The sequence below is a fragment of the Engystomops pustulosus genome, chromosome 4 (genome assembly GCF_040894005.1).
Source record: "Engystomops pustulosus chromosome 4, aEngPut4.maternal, whole genome shotgun sequence".
NCBI classification, from domain to species: domain Eukaryota; kingdom Metazoa; phylum Chordata; class Amphibia; order Anura; family Leptodactylidae; genus Engystomops; species Engystomops pustulosus.
In genome coordinates, this window is record NC_092414.1 from 211978550 (window position 1) to 211987654 (window position 9105).

The window sequence follows — 9105 nt, forward strand, 5'->3', positions numbered from 1 at the left end:
TGTAAAATTTCTAGCATATTTTTAATGATATAAAAGGTGAAAGATATATAAAGGTGAAATCAACATCTGATACAGCAATATTCATTGCTTCTGCAGATGGAGATTCTATTTAGCCGGACCTTTGTCAGAAGAGTTGATAGTGTTCGAGAATTTCTTTCTCTCCAAAAAGTAATTGGTGGTTTCTTTATTATAAAGTCAATTAAGGTGAATTGGGTTGAAACTATGTAATTATGGTTAACAAATAAGGTCTTACGTACACAGCTGAGGTTAGACTTCCTTTGGTTCTTGGTGTAACAGGACTTTCTACAGTATGTCACAGATTTTTAGATAAAGCAATGGTCCCATGCCCAGATGGCCATTTATGAAGAGGAGTAATCCTTTAGAAATAGGTCTTTATCCATGCAAAACTATAGGGATCTGTACGGTACCATAGAGGCCCCGTTCACATGGACTGAGTCGTGATCCCACTACAGGCTAAACAAAATAAGATGGTAGAATTTCTAGCTTGAACCTGTTATACATAAAGGGTCAGATTTACTTACCCAGTCCTGTCGGGATCCCGCGGTTGTCTGACGAGGATTCGGAGCTGCCGCGATTCACTAAGGTCGTGCGCCCGAGGTCCTGCATCTGTCGCTTCTGCGCTGCGGTCCGCCGGAGTTCACCTGCTTCTTCCTGGTGCGTGTGAGTGCTGATCTTGAGACACAATTCTAAATGTTAAATCCTGCGCGTTGTCCGAATCCGTCGGGTTGTCTGACGGCCAGGCCCCCCGATTTCTGTCGCGTGCAAACCGGCGCCGATGTGCCAAAATCCGATCCTGTGCGCCAAAATCCCGGGGCAATTTGGAGCAAAACGGAAATCGTCGGGAAACCCAATGAAAATGCGCTCTGCGGACCCTTAGTAAATGAGCCCTAAAGACCAGTCTCATGCCAGGATCATAGCACGAACTATTGCTTGATTCTAACATTACGTCTATGTAGGTTTTATGACCAATGAACTTTGCACTGAAGATAAAATAGCTCTCCCTATGTGTCACTCACGGCCTTGCGTCACACTTTACATCTGAAGTCACCATCCCAGCCTCAGCTGCCGCAGCTATAAATGCTACTTGCTCCCATGTCTGGGAGCAAGTAGTCTGTGAATCTGAGCCGAAAGAAGAATTTTACACAGAAACTAACGCTCAGGCTCTCCACCATGGGGACCATATTGTGGTCTTCTGCCATCATCCTTCTCCTATCCTCTTCAGTGTCTGGTAAGAATTTTTGCTAAGCATCAATGAGCTCTATGTGATGTATACATATTGGAGGTGGAGGGTCTTCTTTAGACAATTCTCTCGAAGTGGAAATTAATAAGCCAATTGGATAAAGTGTTGTGGTATGATGTTGTGGTATGGTGGCACGGCCAATGTTAATGTTAGAAGGGGGGATGTCTACGATGGCAATTCATTTAGTCATTTCAGAGGAGTATGTATCCCCCTGCGGATATTAAGAGATAACCGAACAATGGTTACTGCCAACCGTGGAAATTTTAAGGTTCTGTCTATTCCGTGTTGGTTACAAAAGCAAAGGAAACCTACAGATCACTACACAACAGTCTCACAGCCTCATTCATGGTGAGATAGATGGATGTCAACCCTCAAAACATGAACACTTAGAAAAATCTTTGCCCATCTTTCGGTTTCCAGTTGCCGTCATCATTCAAAACTCTATATTAAGGTTCCTTCTTATCAGTGTTGACAAAAGAAACAAAGGAAGGCTTAAGATCACCACAAAGCAATCTCATTCATGGTGAGATGCACTGAGGGTATTTACATCTTTTACTGTCGAACCTCAAAACCTGGACACCCAGAAGTTCTTTGAGTCTTGGCTTGGTCCATCCTTGGCTTGTGTCCAAAAATATTCCAGAGGAGAGTCAATAGAATTAGAAGAATCCCACCATGATGTCCTAGTCTCTGGGGCTCCAAGCAACTGAATGGGTTTTCTACATGAGCAAAGTCCATGGGAAGACAAATGATAAGTAAAATTAGCCTTCAGTGACAACCCCCATCCACTTTTTGGATAGACTCATGATATTTCCATGTTACCTTTACAGGATCTTTTTCTTTTTATGTATATTTTTGGGTTTATCATTGAAATTGAGTGTTTTTTTAAAAATTTAAAAAAGTTAAAAAATTAGAAGCTTAGAAATTTTCAATTGGGTTTTTTTTTCATGGTGGAGATTGTGGGGTCTTCATCTTTAGTAGAATAATTTGGTGTTGTAGGGGTCGGTGTTATTGTGGATTTTTGATAACTAAAGGGCTTCATTACATGTTTGTTAACAATTATTAGCAAATAATTTAATATGAACTTATAATTGATTTATAAAACCCACTGTCACGGGTGTCCCTGCAATCCACGTCTAGGATCGCAGACACACCCGTGCCTCTCTCTGTGGTGGTTGCGATGCCCGGTACTCACTTACCTCTCCACGCTCCTGCGACTAAATGGCTTTTCTATGTAAGTAAAATCCATGGGAAGACAAATAATAAGTAAAATTAGCCTTTTAGTGACAACCCCCATCCACTTTTTGGATAGACTCATCATATTGTCATGTTATTGTCATGTTACCTTTATATGATCCTTTTCTTTTTATGTATATATTTGGGTTTATCATTGAAATGTAGTGTTTTCCGATAAAAAATAATGAAACCTGCTTAGAAGTTTTCAACAGGAGTTTTACTTTCATGGTGGAGATTGTGGGGTCATCGGGGTTCTTCATGGAGGTTAAGATCTGGTGTTGGTGTTATTGTGGATTTTTGCGATAACTTAAGGGCTTTATTACATGTAATTGTTAATGATTATTATCAAGTGATTTAATGTTAAATTATAACTGATCTATAAAACCCATCAAATCTTTTTGGAGAAGAACCCAAAAATTTGAGTGAATTTTCCATCTTTTCAAAATGATATGATGCAACACTTTTTAAACAAGCTTTATTTAAAACGTGAAAGGAACATATGATAATTATGATATTTATTCCATATAATGTTTATTTCGATATATTATTATTATATTAGAGATATATGAGACCCTTTGACCATTAGTGGTCACGTTAGTATGAAAAATTTTCCTACCCAAACCCTCCATCAGATGTTGTGAAACTTGACCTTTCGTCTCGAGGTGATTCCTTCTTATCAGTGGTGAATCCTCTGTAGTTACGGCACATCACAGTGATGTCACAGGCTATAAACCGCCCAACCCTGGACTCACAAGATCAAGGAGTCACTGTACAAATAAGTATTTCATAAGCAAATGATTTTTTTTTAAAGATCTGACCCAAAATGACCAATTTAACCCGTACAAGGGTCACTTCCCATAGAATTTCATTTACACGACAAATTCGATTTGGAAAGTCCGCAAAGAAACTTTTTTTGCACAATATTTTCCAATCATCAACTCTTTATAATGAAGGTTTTGTATCTTCACAAAATTCCACTAAAACGAAGATGTTCCCATGATAGGTCAAGGTCAGAAACTGAAAACTCTTGACTATTGAAAAAAAAATGAAGTTTTGTCCCTGATCACAGAATGAGGGCTATGGAGAGGAGCCCCCTCTATAATCTGTAGAAACATATCCATAGACATTGATGGTACAACTGTACGAGTAGGAGTTACGAGTAGTTGTCTCCAGACATTGTTTCTATGCATGTATAACACATTGAATATCACCAATAATCTCCTCCTCCTTGTACATTATTTAGGTCTTGTCTGTCTAAATGGAGGAACACCATTTGGAATAAAGTGCATATGTCCTGATGAATTCATAGGACCACAGTGTGAGGATGTCGTAGTCAGACCAGGTACAGTATATACAGACCCTGCTATATGTGTAATGTTATCTCTATAAATACACCAGGCAGTCCCCAACTTACAGACGACCCCTAGTTACAGATGCTCTCTGGATCCATACATAGATGTCCAGCTCATCTGGCTGCACAGGTACGATCCATCCAGCTTTTAGTTCAAAAAAGCCTCTGTTTCCTTATTGGTGCATAGTTTACAACATGGAGACATGTGAAACCTTAGGTCTACGCATTTTAGGTACCCCATGTAGCTGTAATAATGCCTTCACCATCTGGATGCAGTTAATTTACTTTATTTAAATCCAAGACCACATTAGCAAACTGTAAAGTTACCGCAGTTATGCTTTATTGTTCCTCCATGTTCCCATGGCGACCAAATTAAAAAAAAAAAACAGTAGTCACAGGGACCAATAGGAGATACGCTTACAGAGTATATCTGTCCGGACATACATACAACAACAACTCTATAGAACATATCCTGTGTGTAACCCGGGGACTGCCTGTATGATGGTTAATGCCGGAAATATTACAAAAAACATTGTCATAGATACTTTAAATGGGCATGCATCATAGGGGGCAGTATTATAGTAGTAATCTTCTTGTACATAGTTGGCAGTATTATAGTAGTTATATTCCTGTACATAGGGGGCAGTATTATAGTAGTTATATTCTTGTACATAGGGGGCAGTATTATAGTAGTTATATTCTTGTACATAGGGGACAGTATTATAGTAGTTATATTCTTGTACATAGGGGGCAGTATTATAGTAGTTATATTCCTGTACATAGGGGGCAGTATTATAGTAGTTATATTCCTGTACATAGGGGGCAGTATTATAGTAGTTATATTCCTGTACATAGGGGGCAGTATTATAGTAGTTATATTCTTGTACATAGGGGGCAGTATTATAGTAGTTATATTCTTGTACATAGGGGGCAGTATTATAGTAGTTATATTCTTGTACATAGGGGGCAGTATTATAGTAGTTATATTCCTGTACATAGGGGGCAGTATTATAGTAGTTATATTCTTGTACATAGGGGGCAGTATTATAGCAGTTATATTCCTGTACATAGGGGGCAGTATTATAGTAGTTATATTCCTGTACATAGGGGGCAGTATTATAGTAGTTATATTCTTGTACATAGGGGGCAGTATTATAGTAGTTATATTCTTGTACATAGGGGGCAGTATTATAGTAGTTATATTCTTGTACATAGGGGGTCAGTATTATAGTAGTTATATTCTTGTACATAGGGGGCAGTATTATAGTAGTTATATTCCTGTACATAGGGTGCAGTATTATAGTAGTTATATTCTTGTACATAGGGGGCAGTATTATAGTAGTTATATTCCTGTACATAGGGTGCAGTATTATAGTAGTTATATTCTTGTACATAGGGGGCAGTATTATAGTAGTTATATTCCTGTACATAGGGGGCAGTATTATAGTATTTATATTCTTGTACATAGGGGGCAGTATTATAGTAGTTATATTCCTGTACATAGGGGGCAGTATTATAGTAGTTATATTCTTGTACATAGGAGGCAGTATTATAGCAGTTATATTCTTGTACATAGGGGGCAATATTATAGTAGTTATATTCTTGTACATAGGGGGCAGTATTATAGTAGTTATATTCTTGTACCTAGGGGGCAGTATTATAGTAGTTATGTTCTTGTACATAGGGGGCAGTATTATAGTAGGTATTTTCTTGTACATAGGGGGCAGTATTATAGTAGTTATATTCCTGTACATAGGGGGCAGTATTATAGTAGTTATATTCCTGTACATAGGGGGCAATATTATAGTAGTTATATTCTTGTACATAGGGGGCAGTATTATAGTAGTTATATTCTTGTACATAGGGGGCAGTATTATAGTAGTTATAATCTTGTACATAGGGGGCAGTATTATAGTAGTTATATTCTTGTACATAGGGGGCAGTATTATAGTAGTTTTATTCTTGTACATAGGGGGCAGTATTATAGTAGGTATATTCTTGTACATAGGGGGCAGTATTATAGTAGTTATATTCCTGTACATAGGGGGCAGTATTATAGTAGTTATATTCCTGTACATAGGGGGCAGTATTATAGTAGTTATATTCTTGTACATAGGGGGCAGTATTACAGTAGTTATAATCTTGTACATAGGGGGCAGTATTATAGTAGTTATATTCCTGTACATAGGGGGCAGTATTATAGTAGTTATATTCATGTACATAGGGGCAGTATTATACAGGCAGTCCCCGGGTTACGTACAAGATAGGGTCTGTAGGTTTGTTCTTAAGTTGAATTTGTATGTAAGTCGGAATTGTATATTTTATAATTGTAGCTCCAGACAATTTTTTTTTTTGCCCAAGTTACAATTGGAGTTAAAAAAATTTTTATGTAATTGGACCAAGGATTATCAATAAAGCTTCATTACAGACACCTTACAGCTGATCATTGCAGTCTGGGACTATAGTAAAGCCTCCAGAGAGCTTCACCAGAGGTCACAGTGGGCAGAGGGGTCCGTCTGTAACTATGAGTCGTCTGTAAGTCGGGTGTCCTTTAGTAGGGGACCGCCTGTAGTAGTAATATTCTTGTACATAGGAGGCAGTATTATAGTAGTTATATTCTTGTACATAGGGGCAGTATTATAGCAGTTATAGTCTTGTACATAGGGGGCAGTATTATAGAAGTTATATTCTTGTACATAGGGGACAGTATTATAGAAGTTATATTCCTGTACATAGGGAGCAGTATTATAGTATTTATATTATTGTACATAGGGGGCAGTATTATATTAGTTATATCCCTGTACATAGGGGTCAGTATTATAATAGTTGTATTCTTGTACATAGGGAGCAGTATTATAGTAGTTATAATATTCTTGTACATAGGGGTCAGTATTATAGTACTTATATTCTTGTACATAGGGGGCAGTATTATAGTAGTTATATTCTTGTACATAGGGGCAGTGTTATAGTAGTTATATTCCTGTACATAGGGGGCAGTATTATATTAGTTATATTCCTGTACATTGGGGGCAGTATTATAGTAGTTATATTCTTGTACATTGGGGGCAGTATTTTAGTAGTTATATTCTTGTACATAGGGGGAAGTATTATAGTAGTTATATTCTTGTACATAGGGGGCAGTATTATAGTAGTTATATTCCTGTACATAGGGGGCAGTATTATAGTAGTTATATTCTTCTACATAGGGGGCAGTATTATTGTAGTTATATTATTGTACATAGGGGGCAGTATTATAGTAGTTATATTCTTGTACATAGGGGGCAGTATTATAGCAGTTATATTCCTGTACATAGGGGGCAGTATTATAGTAGTTATATTCTTGTACATAGGGGGCAGTATTTTAGTAGTTATATTCCTGTACATAGGGGGCAGTATTATAGTAGTTATATTCTTGTACATAGGGTGCAGTATTATAGTAGTTATATTCTTGTACATAGGGGGCAGTATTATAGTAGTTATATTCTTGTACATAGGGGCAGTATTATAGTAGTTATATTCTTGTACATAGGGGGCAGTATTATAGTAGTTATATTCCTGTACATAGGGGGCAGTATTATAGTAGTTATATTCTTGTACATAGGGGGCAGTATTATAGTAGTTATATTCTTGTACATAGGGGGCAGTATTATAGTAGTTATATTCCTGTACATAGGGGGCAGTATTATAGTAGTTATATTCCTGTACATAGGGGGCAGTATTATAGTAGTTATATTCCTGTACATAGGGGGCAGTATTATAGTAGTTATATTCTTGTACATAGGGGGCAGTATTATAGTAGTTATATTCTTGTACATAGGGGGCAGTATTATAGTAGTTATATTCTTGTACATAGGGGGCAGTATTATAGTAGTTATAGTCTTGTACATAGGGGCAGTATTATAGTAGTTATATTCTTGTACATAGGGGGGCAGTATTATAATAGTTATATTCTTGTACATAGGGGGCAGTATTATAGTAGTTATAGTCTTGTACATAGGGGGCAGTATTATAGTAGTTATATTCTTGTACATAGGGGGCAGTATTATAGTAGTTATAGTCTTGTACATAGGGGCAGTATTATAGTAGTTATATTCTTGTACATAGGGGGGCAGTATTATAATAGTTATATTCTTGTACATAGGGGGCAGTATTATAGTAGTTATATTCCGGTACATAGGGGGCAGTATTATAGTAGTTATATTCTTGTACATAGGGGGCAGTATTATAGTAGTTATATTCTTGTACATAGGGGGCAGTATTATAGTAGTTATATTCTTGTACATAGGGCAGTATTATAGTAGTTATATTCTTGTACATAGGGCAGTATTATAGTAGTTATATTCCTGTACATAGGGGGCAGTATTATAGTAGTTATATAACTGTACATAGAGGGCAGTATTATAGTAGTTATATTCCTGTACATAGGCGGCAGTATTATAGTAGTTATATTCTTGTACATAGGGGGCAGTATTATAGTAGTTATATACTTGTACATAGGGGCAGTATTATAGTAGTTATATTCCGGTACATAGGGGGCAGTATTATAGTAGTTATATTCTTGTACATAGGGGGCAGTATTATAGTAGTTATATTCTTGTACATAGGGGCAGTATTATAGTAGTTATATTCCTGTACATAGGGGGCAGTATTATAGTAGTTATATTCTTGTACATAGGCGGCAGTATTATAGTAGTTATATTCCGGTACATAGGGGGCAGTATTATAGTAGTTATATTCTTGTACATAGGGGGCAGTATTATAGTAGTTATATTCTTGTACATAGGGGGAAGTGTCTTATTAGTTAAATGCCATGTTATGATTTTAATCTACATTTTCCATAGGCACAGCATGCCCTCCTATTAGCGGGACACTTATTGATGGGGCGTGTGTATGTAAACCAGGATTTTATGGATCCCAGTGTGAGTTCACACTAACCACACCTGCAGGTATTCATTCTATTAAGACACTTGTAAATATTTCATGGATTCTCACAGAATAATTGAATTTATATTACATGCATTTTTTACAAGTATTTTTATGGGATAATACATTTGTACTCCATTTGCAGGGACACAATAATTTATGTTTTCCCATAAGACCCAACCAAATATAACTTTCTTTGAGTACTGCTGAAGGAATATAATGGTAAATCATTACACAATTGGGTTTAATAAAAGGTATAAAAACTAAGTAGTATATAACAAGCCACTCAGTGACAGGTGAGGTACTGGGGTTACTAATGGATAAAGGGATCAGGCTC

The 9105-nt window shown here is 36.9% G+C and overlaps 1 long non-coding RNA gene across 1 annotated transcript; it reads left to right on the forward strand.

Moving 5' to 3' along the window:
* Nucleotides 1–1146: 1146 nt before the first annotated feature.
* Nucleotides 1147–8772, forward strand: LOC140125777 (uncharacterized). The gene is made up of 3 exons (XR_011854728.1): nucleotides 1147–1249; nucleotides 3738–3836; nucleotides 8687–8772. It is a non-coding gene; the product is annotated as an uncharacterized lncRNA (long non-coding RNA).
* The last annotated feature ends 333 nt before the right edge of the window (nucleotides 8773–9105 follow it).